This window comes from Eptesicus fuscus, chromosome 22, assembly GCF_027574615.1.
Source record: "Eptesicus fuscus isolate TK198812 chromosome 22, DD_ASM_mEF_20220401, whole genome shotgun sequence".
In the NCBI taxonomy this organism is placed as follows: Eukaryota; Metazoa; Chordata; class Mammalia; order Chiroptera; family Vespertilionidae; genus Eptesicus; species Eptesicus fuscus.
Genome location: NC_072494.1, coordinates 36842503 through 36857652, shown reverse-complemented (window position 1 = coordinate 36857652; position 15150 = coordinate 36842503). Strand labels below are relative to the sequence as shown.

General features: G+C 59.2%; 1 protein-coding gene across 1 annotated transcript in view; it reads left to right on the top strand.

Moving 5' to 3' along the window:
* The window catches only part of SOX13 (SRY-box transcription factor 13), a 48022-nt gene that overhangs the window by 10209 nt on the left and 22663 nt on the right, over nt 1–15150 (top strand). The gene's annotated exons all lie outside the window — the stretch shown is intronic.

The window sequence follows — 15150 nt, the reverse complement described above, 5'->3', positions numbered from 1 at the left end:
GGTCTCGAGTTGGGCTGTCCCCACCTTCTGTGGAGCTGGGTAGTTGGCCACAGGTACAAAGGGCCCTGTGACTCCTCAGTCGAGGCCGGCTGGGTTTAGGAGGGGCCGGGAAAGCCTGACCGGCAGGCCCTTTAGCTGGTCTCCAACCCAAGGGTCTTCGCTGCCTCCTTCCTTCTCCCTCTCCTGTCATGAAAGCTCACCCACCCCTTGCCCTTCAGGACCCTTGATCTCACTAATGGGGGTTTACCAACCTGAATTCACGTCCTGGTGACAAATTAGCAGGTAACTCTTGAGCCACCCGAGCCTCGTAACCAGCCACGCGCCTTAGTAAGCCAAGAGGTGATTGACAGAGCGGGAAGGTGCGGGGTGGAGTGGATGTTGGGGCGTGTGGGGGCCTGCTCAGTTCACCCGTACGCTCAGCATGCGGGTAGGGAGCGCCTGCCTCGAGGCCGTGCCCGCTACCCCGGGGCTATGAGACCAGCCTAGCCGTTACACCGTTTTGAGGAAGATAAAGAGGAGTCCATCATCGGTTGGATACTGACAAAAGTGAAGGTAGGGAGGTGCAGGGTAGAGGGCTACCGGGAGCACCCAGGAGGGGCACCACAACCAGATTTGGGCAGTCAGGGAAGGCTCCCTGTAAGAGGAAACACAAAGACCTAGAGAACGAGGAGGAGACCGCTTGGCGAGAACAAGTCAGAAGAGAAGGTTTTAAGGGCAGATCCCCTGGTCATCCTGACTTTGGGGGGAGGGGGAGGGTAGAGCGTTCAAAGACAGGGTGGCTAGGGGCTGCCGGCACCCAGAGGCCTTGCTCAGCTGTGCGTTGTGTGGGCCAGCCCAGGGGGGAGCATAGGGGTTTTTTTTTTTTTTGGGGGGGGGGTGTTGACTGCCTGTGGTTACATGTGATGCTGCGGGCTCAAGTGGGACTTAGGCGCAGTGTGGTGTGCGGCCCGAGCCGCCCAGGTGTTGGAAGGTAAGGGTGCAGGGGTGGGAGGGGCGGTGGCGGGATTGCCAGGGCCAACTGCACATGAGCCAGGCTGGCGTTAGATGCCTTTGCTGCTTTCCTCCTCCCCTCCCCAAAATCAACAACTGTGTCAACAGCGGGGTGATTGTGCTTGGCCGGCAGCCTCCGGGGCTGCCAGGACTGGGCAGGTGCTGGCAGGGGCTGCCGGAGCCGGAGCCCCACCGGGGAGCAGGCTGGGCCTGGCTGCCAGGGCTGCAGGATAAACACGGCCGCACACAGGCAGGCGGCCGGGAGGGAGGGAGGGAGGCTGCAGGCAGGAGGGAGAACAGGTGTCTCAGGAGCGAGGCAGACACAAAGGACCTCTTGTCTCCTCCCCCTTGGCCCCGGGGAGCAGCCCCCTCCTCCCAGCCCACGACCAGGGGTCAGGTCAGCCAGGGGCTGCTGGGGGTGAGGGAGGGGCGGGTGCTGACCTCCAGACGCCCCCTGCCCCTGGGTGCTGGTTTTGTTTTTGTTTTTGTCCGAGATGAGGTGAAACCTGTGCTGACTGGGTGCAGGAAGGTGGGGTGGGGGAGGCGGCCCCACGAGCCCCACCCATCACGAGGCCACGGTGAGCCTGTCGCCCACCGGAAGGCCTGCAGGACTCCTCACCCCCGCGGGGTGCCCAAGGAGGGAAAGGGTGGGAGATGGGAAGGGCACCTGCTGCTTTGGGGAGGAAACGTAAAGACCTGGAGAATGAGGAGCAGGTAGTCAGGCAAGAACAAGGTCGGTGGTGATGGAAGTGGGGCGACAAGTAGGGCGACCTGGGCCGAGGGGTTCCAGGTGGCTGGGGTGTGGCAACACCCTCCTCCCTCCGTACCCCTTTAGGAGACAAACCTTGACTGAGCACCTACCATGTATTCGGGCTTGGGGAGGCAGGGAAACAGAACACGGTGCCAGCACAGACGGGCAGATTCTGGGGCAGATTCTGGAGCCGACTGCCTGTGTGGTCTTTTGTAGGTAACAATCGCCGCGTCTAGGTCTTCTCGGCTGTAACGTGGGGGAGGTAATAGTCGCTGCCGGTGGGGCTGTTGAGGTGGTTAAGTGTGGGAAGAGATGCCTGGTGTGATGCCTGTTTTACAGTAAGGACTGGGTAAGATAAGGCCATTATTGTCCCTGACTCAGAGTAGCCGGAGCCTGGGAAGTAGACAGGTAAGAGATAATTGCATTCCGGCCATGTACTGAGAGACCAGGATGTCCGAGGGCCTAACTCTGCTGGGATTATCAGGGAGTGATTTGTGAAGGCGGGGAACATTTGAACTGGGCTTTGAGTGAGGTGTAGGAGTTTTCCAATCAGGAATGCAGGGTGGACCTTCTAGGCAGGGGCACCGTGTGAGCCAGCGCCCAGAGCGCATGTTTATGTCTATACTAGAGGCCCAGTGCACGAAATTCGTGCACGGGTAGGGTCCCTAGCAGCTGCCGGCTGCCGGCCTGGGCCTCCCTTCCCTCGGTTGGCTGGCCCTGCCCCCTGGTCGAACTCCCAGTCGAGGGGACAACTTGCATATTAGGCTTTTATTATATAGGATTATAGATTTGTGAGGACAACAGCTGGAAGGATGGGGGGGGGGGGGGCGTCCTAGGCTGAGAAGGGCCTGCAGGCAGGCGAAAGACGAGGCTCATCCCAGGCTACTGCAGGGCGAGCTGCCCACTCGGGTCGTCACAGTGTCTTTCCTCTGCCTCCCCACTCTGATCCGTGATGAAAAATTCAGTCTCGCTCGCTCCGGAATAGTCCTCAATTTACAGAGAAGCAGGATTGTGTAGCGAAAACACCATTGAGTTTTAGGGTCAGAAAGTTCTGAATTGGAAGCTTTTGGATTTTGAATCTTGATTTTGGGCCATTTACCTAATTTCTTTGAGCCGTGTAATCCGATCCCCCCCGGGGCCGGGTGATGAGTATTAGAGAGAAAGGTGTGCCAAGTCCTGCCGTTCCGGGTGCACAGCAGACGGGAGCTGTGAGGGTCCCTCTGTGTGGGCCTGCCTGCATCCGCACCCATCTCTCTATGGGGCCTCCGTCTCTCTATGGGGCCTCCGTCTCTCTATGGGGGCCTCCGTCTCTCTATGGGGCCTCCGTCTCTCTATGGGGCCTCCGTCTCTCTATTGGGGCCTCCGTCTCTCTATGGGGCCTCCGTCTCTCTATCGGGGCCTCCGTCTCTCTATCGGGGCCTCCGTCTCTCTATGGGGCCTCTGTCTCTCTATGGGGCCTCCATCTCTCTATGGGGCCTCCGTCTCTCTATGGGGCCTCCGTCTCTCTATGGGGCCTCCGTCTCTCTATCGGGGCCTCCGTCTCTCTATGGGGGCCTCCGTCTCTCTATGGGGCCTCCGTCTCTCTATGGGGCCTCCGTCTCTCTATGGGGCCTCCGTCTCTCTATGGGGCCTCCGTCTCTCTATCGGGGCCTCCGTCTCTCTATGGGGGCCTCCGTCTCTCTATCGGGGCCTCCGTCTCTCTATCGGGGCCTCCGTCTCTCTATGGGGGCCTCCGTCTCTCTATCGGGGCCTCCGTCTCTCTATCGGGGCCTCCGTCTCTCTATGGGGCCTCCGTCTCTCTATGGGGCCTCCGTCTCTCTATGGGGCCTCCTTCTCTCTATGGGGCCTCCTTCTCTCTATGGGGCCTCCGTCTCTCTATCGGGGCCTCCTTCTCTCTATCGGGGCCTCCGTCTCTCTGTCGGGGCCTCCGTCTCTCTATCTGTAATATTGAAACAACCGTGCGTCTCCTTCCTTCCATGATTTCGAGGACCTTGTTCCCCAGTGGACTATGGGTAATCGGTCCGCGGGAAGCCCAGGACCAGAGGGCCCGGCCTTGGCGCCCCCGGGGCAGCCCTGGGCCTGCGGGGCTGAGGGCGGGGGAGCAGACCCACAGTGGCTGTGGCAGGGAGCCGGGGTAGGTGCTGCTCCCCAGGCGTCGGGCGGTGGGGCCCCCATCCTGCCTTTGCCCGGGGTGGAGCCCTCCAGGGGCCCCGGACACCTTCCTGTGACGCCGTGCTGGTGTTTGCAGGCCGGTGGGCGCCGGTGGGCACCGAGGAGACGGGGGCCCTGCTCCGCCTCCAGCTCGTGCGTCCTCAGGCCTGTCCCTTGGCCTCTTGGAACCTCGCTTTTCCCGTCTGCGACTTGGGAAGGCCCAGCGGGACCCCACCCCGATGAAACGAGAAGGCCGCCGCGCTGCCGGGGCCGCCGTCAGAGGAGGATGAGGAGGGCCACCCTGGTCATGTCAAACTCCACTTGGCCCAGTGCCTTCCCCGGTGGGCCTCCCCATGGCCGGCCTCGGGCGCCCCCCAGAACGAGTCAGGAAGGGCCGGGAGTATCTGCCCATTCTGTGGATGAGGAGACTGAGGTTTGGAGATGGGAACTCGTCCAAGTGGTGGGGCTTCCTTGTCCCCCGGTGGCCGTGGGGGCTGTGGGTGTGCAGGGGCCGCTGTTCCGCGTGGCGTGTTTGACCCTGAGCAGAGCCGGTGGAACCACGCTGGGGTTTGCTGCAGCGCCCCCTGGCCCCCCCCCATTGGTTTTGAGGGCTCGGTGATGGGAAGGGCGAGGGGCACTGGAGACTATCTGGAGCCCATTGGGTCTCCTGACCTTCCAGGGAGCCCATCCTGAGACCCGATGGGAAGTGTGTTTGCCTGGGCAGGGGCCACCCTTGTCTCCTCTCTCATTGGCCACTTTGGCTGTGCCCCGCACGGGCGCGCCTCCATTTTCTCTTCCTTCTCCGCACTCAGGTGTCTCGGGGGGCTGTGAGGCGAGGTGCGGCCAAGAAGAGAACTGGGTGCAGAGGGATGCCCTGGCCAGCCGGGCAGACAGCTTCCCAGGAGCCCTGAGTGAGAGAGAGGCAGAGAGAGCCGCAGTGACCCTTGGATTTCCTTAAGGTCCGTGGACATATTTACATGCAATTTGCATATAACCAGAACACCGAACAGTTTTGTAATCCATCTCCGGGCACACTCAGATTTGCCTTTTACACTGTTTTGTCCTTCGTGAAGATGGCCGCTCCTGGCTGTTTGATCTTGTTTACGCCTTCTCACTCCTGTCCCGTTTCTCCCCTGACCCTCGCGCAGAGGGCAGGCGACCGGGGACAGAGTCCGCTCAGGGTCACCCGCTATGGAGTCGCCCTCCCTGGGGGGAGTACCGAGGGCCGGACCGGCCACCGCTCCTCCGCAGGGACATGCAGGCCCCGCTGTCCCCGCTCCCAGAGGCAGCCCTCATCCGTGCGGGGGGACCGGGCGCCTTTGCGCACAGGGACACGGAGCTTGGCGCTTCGGGAACGTGAGGATGAGTGAAATGAGCGAAGTTGCTCCTTGGGGCCGGGGTTTTGTGCCCGGGACTGGAGAGGCTGGTGGGGAGAAGGGAGCCCCTGGGGTCCTGGGGTGGTGGGATCCATTTCCCATCTCCCTCTCCGCCCGTGGCCAAAGGGGCATTGCTTTCTCTCCTGGCTTTGCAGGAAGTCGTGTTGGGGGTCAGAGGAGCAGAAAGGAAGGGCCAGGCCCTCTCTTACTTTGTTTTCCGGATCGAGAGTCTGTTATTAGCATAATTTATGACATCCAGGGCTCCAGCCAAGCACATTCTGTTCCCCAGTGTCGGGGAGACGAGGGACCACGGCGCGAGGCTGAGCGGGAAAGAAGACAAGTCAACGACGTTGTGACGGACTGTGGTGCCTGGGCTTGTGCTGGCCCCGTGGTCGGCAGACTGCGGCTCGCGAGCCACGTGCGGCTCTTTGGCCCCTTGAGTGTGGCTCTTCCACAAAATACCACGGCCTGGGCGAGTCTATTTCGAAGAAGTGGCTTTAGAAGAAGTTTAAGTGTAAAAAATGTGGCTCTCAAAAGAAATGTCAATCGTTGTCCTGGTGATATTTGGCTCTGTGGACTAATGAGTTTGCCGACCAGCGTGCGTGCTAGGGCAGGCGTCCTCAAACTACGGCCCGCGGGCCACAGGCGGGTGTTTTTGCCGGTTTGTTTTTTTACTTCAAAATAAGATATGTGCAGTGTGCATAGGAATTTGTTCGTAGTTTTTTTTTTTAAACTAGAGTCCGGCCCTCCAACGGTCTGAGGGGCAGTGACCTGGCCCCCCGTTTAAAAAGTTGGAGGACCCCTGTGCGAGGGCGCAGTTTTCGTTTGGGGCCAGCTGGAGCCCAGTTCTGTGTGGGGAGACACCCTTCCGGGTGGCAGGGCCTCCCCGGTGAGCCCGAATGGCTCCTGTAAGCGGGGTGGCGGGCTGTCCTCCAAACTCATGCCGCCCGGGCCCCGGGCTCCAGATTTTTCCCCGTGAAATGGAGTCAGGGCACGGACATCCGGAACAGAGTCGCTGTCGAGTTCGTTGTATGGCGGGGCCGGGAAGACCCCTACCAGGCGAGGAGAGCCGCCGTGCGTGAGCGGGCCCCGGAAGGAAGGAGGAGGCGCGGGCCAGATGGACCCCTGTGTGGAAAGAAGGGCGCACAAGCCAAACACCCCCGCTCCCCGCAGAAGTGCTGAGCTGGTGGAATTCAGCCCCGCGGCCGCGAGATGGGGGCGGCAGATAGAGCTCTGCGGTGCCTGGGCTGTGTGCCTGGGCTGTGCGTGCGAGGCCGCATGTGGGGCTCCCGGAAGACAGTGGAGAGGGCAGGAGCCGCACCCGGGGCGCCCCCTCCACCAGGCCGGCCTCCGCGCTTCCCCGGGGTTGTCACCAGCCCCCATTCCTGGAAGCAAGTCCCCTTTCCTCACCCACCCACCCCTCATGTAAGTTGGTCTTGTTTTTCCCTTGTTTCCCCCTCGTTCTCCTCCGGGCTGTTTGGCTGGTTAGCCTTTCTTCAGGGAACGGGGGGAGGGGGGGGGGGGGATTTCTCAGGGTGAGGGCTGGTGGTGCCTGACCCCCTGGCTTCTGTCTCCAGGCGGGCAGGGTCCCAGGTCTTTAAGGAGAGTGCACCTCTTAAGCGGTCGAATCCTGCAGTCCAGCAGGTCGCACGGTTGGGAAGGGCAGACTCGCTGGAGGAGAAAAGGCGCCCGTGGGGTTCTGGAAAGAGCCAGGGCAGAGAATGTGTGCATGGGGTGGTGGGGGAGAGGGCCGGGGCAGTGAAGGGCCTGGCCGCCAGCTGGGAGGGTTGGACTGTTATCTTACTGTGATGCTCACGCAGCCTGGGCGGGGACTTGTCCTCTGGTGTTGGCCTCCTCCTCCCTGGCCGGCTCGAGGCTCTCGCCGGGGGTTCACGGAAGGATGAACTCGGAGATGCAGTTCGGTAAAGTGTGTGGGGAGCACATGTTCTGGGCCCAGCACCAGCCTTGGGGCTCCACTAGCAGCCCCAGTCCTGCAGAGACACATGGTGGCTCCTCTGTAGCAGGTGCTGAGCGGAGTCCCGCTGGGGACACCCGGGGCCGTGGCTGAGCCTGCAGGTAGGCCGGGGCCGGCGGGGACCGCCCGGACGTGGACCAGGAGGAACCAGAGAAAGTTCCAGAGCTCCCGGAACCCGGGCCCCTTCATTCGGGCTGAGCCTTCTCGCATTGTTCTAGGACATTCCCCATAGACCCCTGCTCTCTTTCTTTCCTTTAAGACCTGTTTGCTGCCTTCAAATGGTGCCACACCGGCCGGGAATGGAGACAGCTGTCCCTTCCCTGCCAGGGCGAGCGGGCTCCCAGGTGTGGGCCGAGCTGGCAGCCCTGGGCAGTGGGACGGATGTTCCTTTCCCCCCTCTGCCCTGGGCTTCGGGCCTGGGCCCAAGTGCGTGAGTGTGGCTGGCTTTCCTGGGAAATCGGACATGTGCCCTTTCTCGATGAAGGGGGACAGATTTACATGGTTCAGGATCGAGGGGTAGCAATTAATCTCTGGGTGTCTTTTTAAAAGGCAGTGGTTTGAGGTGTTTTGGACAAATGAGGTAGGGAATGGATAAGTCCTCATGTAAAGTCCACTGGGTGAGGCCAGGGGAGGACCAGACCCTGTCCTTAGGGAACTGTCATCTGTCTGGGGAGGCGAAATCCTAGGAAACCGAGTTGCATTGTGGGAACAAAGCCTTTCACCCCAGTTGGCCAGGGCGCCGGGGCTGATGGTGACGGCCCCGTCCCCTCAGCATTGCGTTGGAGGCTGGGGACGAGCCGGAGCCTCAGACCCAGGTTTGAGTGCTGGTTATGTTTCTTCCAAGGTGCGTGATTTCCGGCAAATACCAGAACCTTCTTGGAGCCCAGTTTTCTCATTTACAAAGTGGGGAAAGGGTAATACCTGACAAGGTTTTGAAGAGGATTCTGGGAAGTGCTGTGCATACAGGGCCTGCGGGAGGGGGGGGGGGGGCTGTGTCTATTACAGGGCCTGGAGGAGGGGGGCCGCAGAGGGGGGGAGCCGATACTAGAATTGTGGCGATTGTGGTGGCGGGTGCAGTGGGTGTGGCTCTCCTGGGGCTGCCTGGAATGGGGGGCAGCCCCTCCCTGGGGTCAGGAGTATGGCCTCTGGATCTGGGATAGGAGGAGGCGCACCTCTCCAGAGTGTGTGTGTGTGTGGGGGGGACAGACTGTCAGCCTCGCGCAGTATTCCTCCTTCAGATGCAACCCGCGGGCGTGCTGTGTGGCCCTGGCCCAGTTACTTAGCGTCTCTGTGCTTCACCTCCCTCAGCTGTGCAGTGCTGTGGACAGTCAGGCCTGCCTGTTGGGGAGGATTAAAAAGGATTCCAAGGGAAGTGTTCCGAACAGCGTCTGGCACGTGGGACTCTTCCCCAGGTGTTTGGTGCTGGTGCTGTGGTGAGTGTGTACCTGGAGGGAGCCGTCTCCTCAAAGGGCGAGAGCCGCTCTCTCTCCCAGTCCGGAGCTGGGAGCGTGGGGTGGGGTGGGGTTGGGGTGGCTGGGAGGGGCCTTGCATGCTGGTGCTGGGGAGAAGCCCAGAAAAGGGAACACACCGCCGCTGCTCACACTAGCTTCGGGCCGGGCATTGCCAGGTGTGGCCGAAATGTCAGCGTGGCTCAGAGCACCCTACCTTGTGTGGTCCCTTAACGAAGCCGGTCACTAAGGGGGGCAGCTCTGCACCAAGCAGGATGGATTTTTGTAAAAACCAAAGAAATTCACATGTAGGTGGGATCGCTTTGAAGCCCCGCAACGACCACGGTCACAAAACCCAGCTGCTGGTGGACTTTAATAATTCACAGTCGTCAGCAGCCCGTCGCTAATCTTTGGACTCTGGGCGCCCTGGAACCGCCTGCAGGAGCCTGGCAGGAAGTGAAGGCTGCCCCGTCGCACCCACGCCCACAACCAGAGGGCTCATGGGGCTTGGGGCGCCTGTGGGTACAGCCTCTCCTCCCAGATCCTTGTGCTGTGGTTCCGAGCTTGGGGCCAGGCAGGCCTTGGGTGGGACCCTGCCTCCTCGCCCTGGCTTCAGTCGCCGCGTCTATAAAACGGGTTTTGTCGTGGCTGAAAACGCCCGTGTAGCGCCCGGCTTGTGGTAATCACGGTGAGGGCGTGGCAGGTGCTGTCAGTATCCTTCTCCCACTTGGCCGCATCCTGAGGTGGGTGGAGGCAGGGGCTCCCCAGCACCTGTATTTATTTCACAGCATCCAAGGCCGGGGCGCCTCCCCCACTGACAACCTTATCTCTGGGGAAGAAGGAAGACTTCATTCCACGTGCAGGTGGAGACGCGGAGAGCTGGGAAGGCGGGGTGGGGTGTCCCAGATCCCGCCGTGAAGTCAAGGCGTCCACCCCCCTCCTCGGGCATGGGGCTCTGTAAACCACCCACCGAGGGCACGAGGTGCTTTGGCATTTAGAAAACCCCTCGGCCGAGGCTCCCAGCAAGCTGGTGGTATTTTGGCTCCCAGTTTCCCGAGGGGAAAGCCCAGGTTCAGAGAATTAAGGCAGAGCCAGGGCTTACGCTCAGGCCCGCCTCCAGCTCCAGTGCTGATTTCCGCCGTGCACGCAGAAGGAAGTCTCCCCGCAGCCGGCTACATCCCCTGCACTTGCCCGCCCCCACGCAGGTAGGCCTGTCAGGGTGCATAGCCATGAGCTGGCGGGAAGAGGGTTAAATTCCTCCGAAGCCTCAGAGCTGGTTTTGAGCTGGCGCCTCCACTGACCCCATCACTGACCCCCATCCCCTGGGTCAGGGCAGCAGGCTGTGGGGGGAAGGGCAGAGGGAGGGCCTGGGGAGGCGGGGGCGGGGACACTCATCCCTCTTCCTCTCTGGACAAAGATGCTGGTGGCTGTTTGGTTTCCATAGGAAACCCCTAAGGGTCCCTGGTGGTGGCCTGCACTCATTCACTTTTTTTTATTTTTTATTCACGTGTTCACACGTGTTCATAAGGATGCATTATCGCTGAGTAGTGCCACGGAGCACAGGCAGCTCTTAGAGACACGGGAGGCCCTGGGATGGGTTCTGGGGGGTCACTTTTACCCCTAAAGGCGCTAGACATAGAAAATGGAACGATCCAATGAACCTTAGGGCTTAGTGAGACTTTGACACCGGCTTGCCAGTCACCGAGGGGGAGAGGGGTGATCTGGTGGCCCACTGAAGCCAGCGTCGGTGGAACAGGTGGATGGAGTCCCTGCGAACGGGCGAGGCCTTGTCTCCCTCCTTCTCTCCCCAGGTGGCTCCCACCCCGGTCACCTCCTCTGTTAGCACAGACCTCCTGGTCTAGAGCTTCCCTTTGGACCACTGTCACCGTGTCCTCTCCAGATGGCGAGGACACCAGGAGTAAACCGCAGGAGAGGGGGCCCCAGCAGGAGGGCACCTCGCCCAGGTTGGTCTGCAGGTCAGGTGCACACCTACCTGGACCCCGGTGTCGGCCCAGTGCTGAGAAGGGCGTTTGAAGAAAGGATTTCCAGGGAAGCTGATTTTAAGGGAAGACCAAATCTCTTCCTCTGTCCCCATCTTACTGCCCCAGATCCCCTCACCTCCCTGCTGAAGGACCCTAAGCACACCGTGTCTCTCTCTGCGAGGCAGGTGGCAGCCTTCGGTCGTCCCTAGAGGCGAGGGAGGCTTCGGGGAGAGGCCTTCTCGCTGCTGGTGGGGCAGGTCTGGCACTGTCTGGCTCTGGCCTTTTCTAGACGCTTCAATTAGCGCTGTTCATTACGGCCTTGTGAGCACGCCCGCCGCTCTCCCCATGCCCCGTCTGACATGGTTCCCAATCTGGAGGCCCTGTCTCAGCTCTCGCCTCTGCCCGTCGGCAAGATAAAAGGTGTGGGAAAGTGCAAGTGATTAGCAGTTTCATGTCCTCCACCCTTTCCCTCTTGGTGGTAAACATGCATAACAAAATGTCTCACGGTCACCCTTGTTTAAGTGTACAGCTCACTGGCCTTAATGAAGTACCTCACCTGTCACCACTCACCACAGGCCACTCCAGAGCTTTGCCGCATCCCAGACAGAAACTCGGCACCATGACACAGCAGCTCCCCTGTCCCTGCCCGCAGCCCCCGTAACCTCTATTCTACCTTCTGTCTCTGAGTTCCTCTCCAAAGTGGAATCCTGAATTACCAGCCCTTTTGTGTCTGGCTTACTTTCCTTAGCGTAGTGTGTTCAAGGCGCATCCACACGGTAGCATGTGTCACAACTGCCTTCCTTTTGAAGGCTAACACTCCATTGTACGCACCTGCTCATCCGTCCCTGGACGTGTCGGTTGTTGCTACGTGTTGGCTGTTGTGCATGAGCGTCGTCAGTGTACAGGCCTCTCTTCAGGACTCTGCTTTCCATCCTTCTGGGTTCGCACCCAGAAGTGGAATCGCTGGGTCTTACGGTCTTTCTGGGTTTAATTTTTTGAGGGGCTGCCATATTGTTGTCCACGGTGAGTGTAGCATTTTACACGCCTCCTAGCAGTCGTCCACATCTTTGCCGAGACTTCCTAGATTTATTTCCGTCATTGTAATGGGGGTCAAGCAGTATCTCACTGTGGTTCTCCATCTTTTTAAGGGGAAGTCAAGGCCCCAAGACATGTGCTGAGACAGGCCCTCCCCATTGCAGAGGCAGCTAGACCTGGACCCCGGCTTCCGGCCCCCCTCATAGCCTCCATACTCCACTCTAAGTACTCCCCAGCCCATCCGCAGGAAGCGGGGGGGGGGGGGTCCTTCTGCTGCCTCGCTCTCTGCTGTCTATCGGGGCCCTTCCCTTTCCATCTGTCACTGGAGCAGAATGGCCGTGTCAGAGGTGTCAGTAACATGGGCTTCATGAGTTGACCATTTCGACCATGGGCATTGGTCAAGTCAAGTGCGCTGAAGCAGCCCTGGAGTGGAGGATGTGCAGCCATTACCATGGCTTTGTAAAGAGTGTTTCATAATTTCCAATTTTCAGTGGCATGAAAACTCCCCTTATATGTTCTATTAAGTGTGTGTGTGTGTGTGTGCGCGCGCGCGCGGGGGGGGGGGGGGGGGGGCGATGTAAAAACTCGCTTAAGAGCTCAGTGATGAAAAAGAAAGCCACGCATGGAAAAAAGGTTTGGAGGTGTGCCACGTTGTTATCAGCAGCCTCTTCCGGAGTGATGGGAAATGGGTGGCTTGTTAATTTTTCTATTCTTTTTATTATAAATTTTGCAGGTTTTCTACAATGAGCACGCATTCCTTTTATATTTAGAAAAGCTTGATAGGAAAATAAGAATGACGGCAGCCATTCATGAGGCCTCTGTGTTGGGTGCAGGGTCTCTGAAGGGCATAGCTGCTCAGTGCTGTTGAGAGCCAGGCGTGAATGAGAAACTAAGGGAGGGCGCTGCAGGGGAGGTTGGGGACAGGTGGCGCACAGGGAGGCCCAGGAAATACAGAAGGCATACCTACGGGAGGTCAAGGGTGGGGCAGCCCTGTGACCTCCAGAACCATGCCCCTGGGAGATGCTGTGGTAGGGCCCTGGCTTTGAGTCCTTTTGTCTCTGCGCGGTGAGGGCAGGTGGTAACCCCTCCCACCTTTGAGCTGGTCTCCTGGTGTGGCTGGCAGGAGGGAGGCCTGCAACCTGTGAGACCAGGGCTTTTGGGGCCCCAAGTTGACCTTTGACTTCGCTCGCATCAACTGAACTCGGGGACCTGCCTGGGGCCCTTGACCCCATGCAGTGGCCCAGCAGAGATCGGGGGTTGGGGGGAGGCAATTCAGGCTCCAGGAATGACTGTCCATGGCTCTTGGGACAGAGAAGCCAGACCAGTCCAGCGCTTAAAGGAAGGGACTCGCCCTAGCCGGTTTGGCTCAGTGAGTAGAGCATTCTGTGGACTGAAGGGTCCCAGGTTCGATTCCGGCCAAGGGCACATGCCCGGTTTGCGGGCTCGATCCCCAGGATGGGGTGTGCAGGAGGCAGCCAATCAATGATTCTCGCTCATCGTTGATGTTTCTATCTCTCTCTTCCTCTCCCTTCCTCTCTGAAATCAATATATTAAAAAAGAACAAAAAAGAAAAAAAAAGAACAAAGCCATAAAAAAAAAAAAAAGAAAAGAAAAAGAAGGGACTCAACAGCCAGTCTCTTGGTTCGGGTCTGCACTCACTGGCTATGACCTCGGGCAATTGCTTAGCCCCGTGGTCAGCAAACCGCGGCTCGCGAGCCACATGCAGCTCTTTGGCCCCTTGAGTGTGGCTCTTCCACAAAATACCACGGCCTGGGCGAGTCTATGTTGAAGAAGTGGCGTTAGGAGAAGTTTAAGTTTAAAAAATTTGGCTCTCCAAAGAAATTTCCATCGTTGTCCTGTTGACATTTGGCTCTGTGGACGAATGAGTTTGCCGACCACTGGCTTAGCCTCCTGAAGCCGCTGTGTCCTCATAGGTAAGCCGATGCTGATAGTGACTGCATCTCAGGCTGCTGAAAGCATGAAGAGAACTAATTCCCGCAGATGGCACTGAGCGTGGTGTGTGCTCCTTCCTGTCGGCTGGTTGAGAGGTAGACTCAGACACCAGGCTGCTCGGGCTAGAGAGACGAATACCATCTACCTAAGGTGATTATTACAAAGATTAAACTCATTAATATGAGTAAAAGTGATTCAAACAGTGCTGGGGGTGCCAAGTAAATGCTCAGTAAACGTTAGCTCTGACCCGGGGGGGTGGTTTTCAGCTGCTACACACCAGAGTGGCCCATTTGTTGGCAGCTGGCATCTGCCAACTCATCTGATTGTCCCAAGAGTCCCATCTACTGGATTAGCGACCATTACTCACGTGTTAAATGCGTTGAGTGTACAGTTATTATCTTGTTATTGTTAGCACCGTGGGCTCCGGAGGTTACGGTCCCTCCCCAAATCCCACCTCGCCCCACCCCTTTGCCAGAGCTGACTCTTGTCTGGCTTGGGGTGGTCCAGCCTCAGTTTGCGAGGGGTGTTGGTGCTGGAAGGCCGGGTCTGGGGTGCAGGCTGGCTGGGGTGCAGGCTGGCTGGGGTGCAGGCTGGCTGGGGTGCAGGCTGGCTGCTTTGGGGGCTGTGTGCTGAGCATTTGGATGAAATCGGAGAATATGCTGCTGCTCTCCTCCCCTTGCTTCCCTGCCCTTTTGGAGAGGAGTCAAAGCCAAGAAAAAAACATCACCCATAAATAAAGGGGACCATGAAAATAAAAAAAAAGGGAAGAAATCTTGCTTTTGCGGCAGGCTTGGCTGTCGATGGGGCAGATAATGGGAGAGGAAACGTGGCCTTTGCCGAGAAAAAGCACGGAACACTTTGTTCGCCAGAAGAATGAATGCTGCTTGAGCCCGAGCAGCTGCACCGGTTTCCGATGAGTGAGCTTGTCTGGGGGAGATGCTGGTGATTAGGCCTCCACAGGCAGAGGGGGCGGCCACTCAGAACCCCTGCAGCGGGGAGGGGTGGGGGGGGGAGCAGCAGACCTGAGTGGGGTGCCCAAAGGTGAGGCCAGAGCACCCAGGTCCAGCCCCTGGGGCTGCAGGTCTCCTTGCTCCTCCATTGTCTGCTCAAGCTGTGGAGCTCGATGTTCGTGGGTGTTTATGGTCAGACCCTCTGGAAGTCCCAGGCCTTCTCTGGAGGTCTAGCTTAGGTGGAGCCTTAGGGAAGCACACGCAGGGAGGAGGCAGGAGGCAGGAGGCAGTTTACGAACTCCTCTTTGTCTTGTACCACTCACCCGTCTTGATTGCTGGCCCATTTCCCCTGCCCCTGCAGTGGGTGGCTGAGGCAGGAAGAGGGAGAGGTGTGAGCCCCCAGGATGCAGTGGGGGAGGTGCCCACTTTGAGAGGGGGCTGTGGGCCCACGGATGTGGGGGGGCTGATACTGGAAACGCCTTTAAGAAAGGTCTTGAGGACAAGAAGGGGCCACATGCTGGCCTGACTAACTCAGGGGA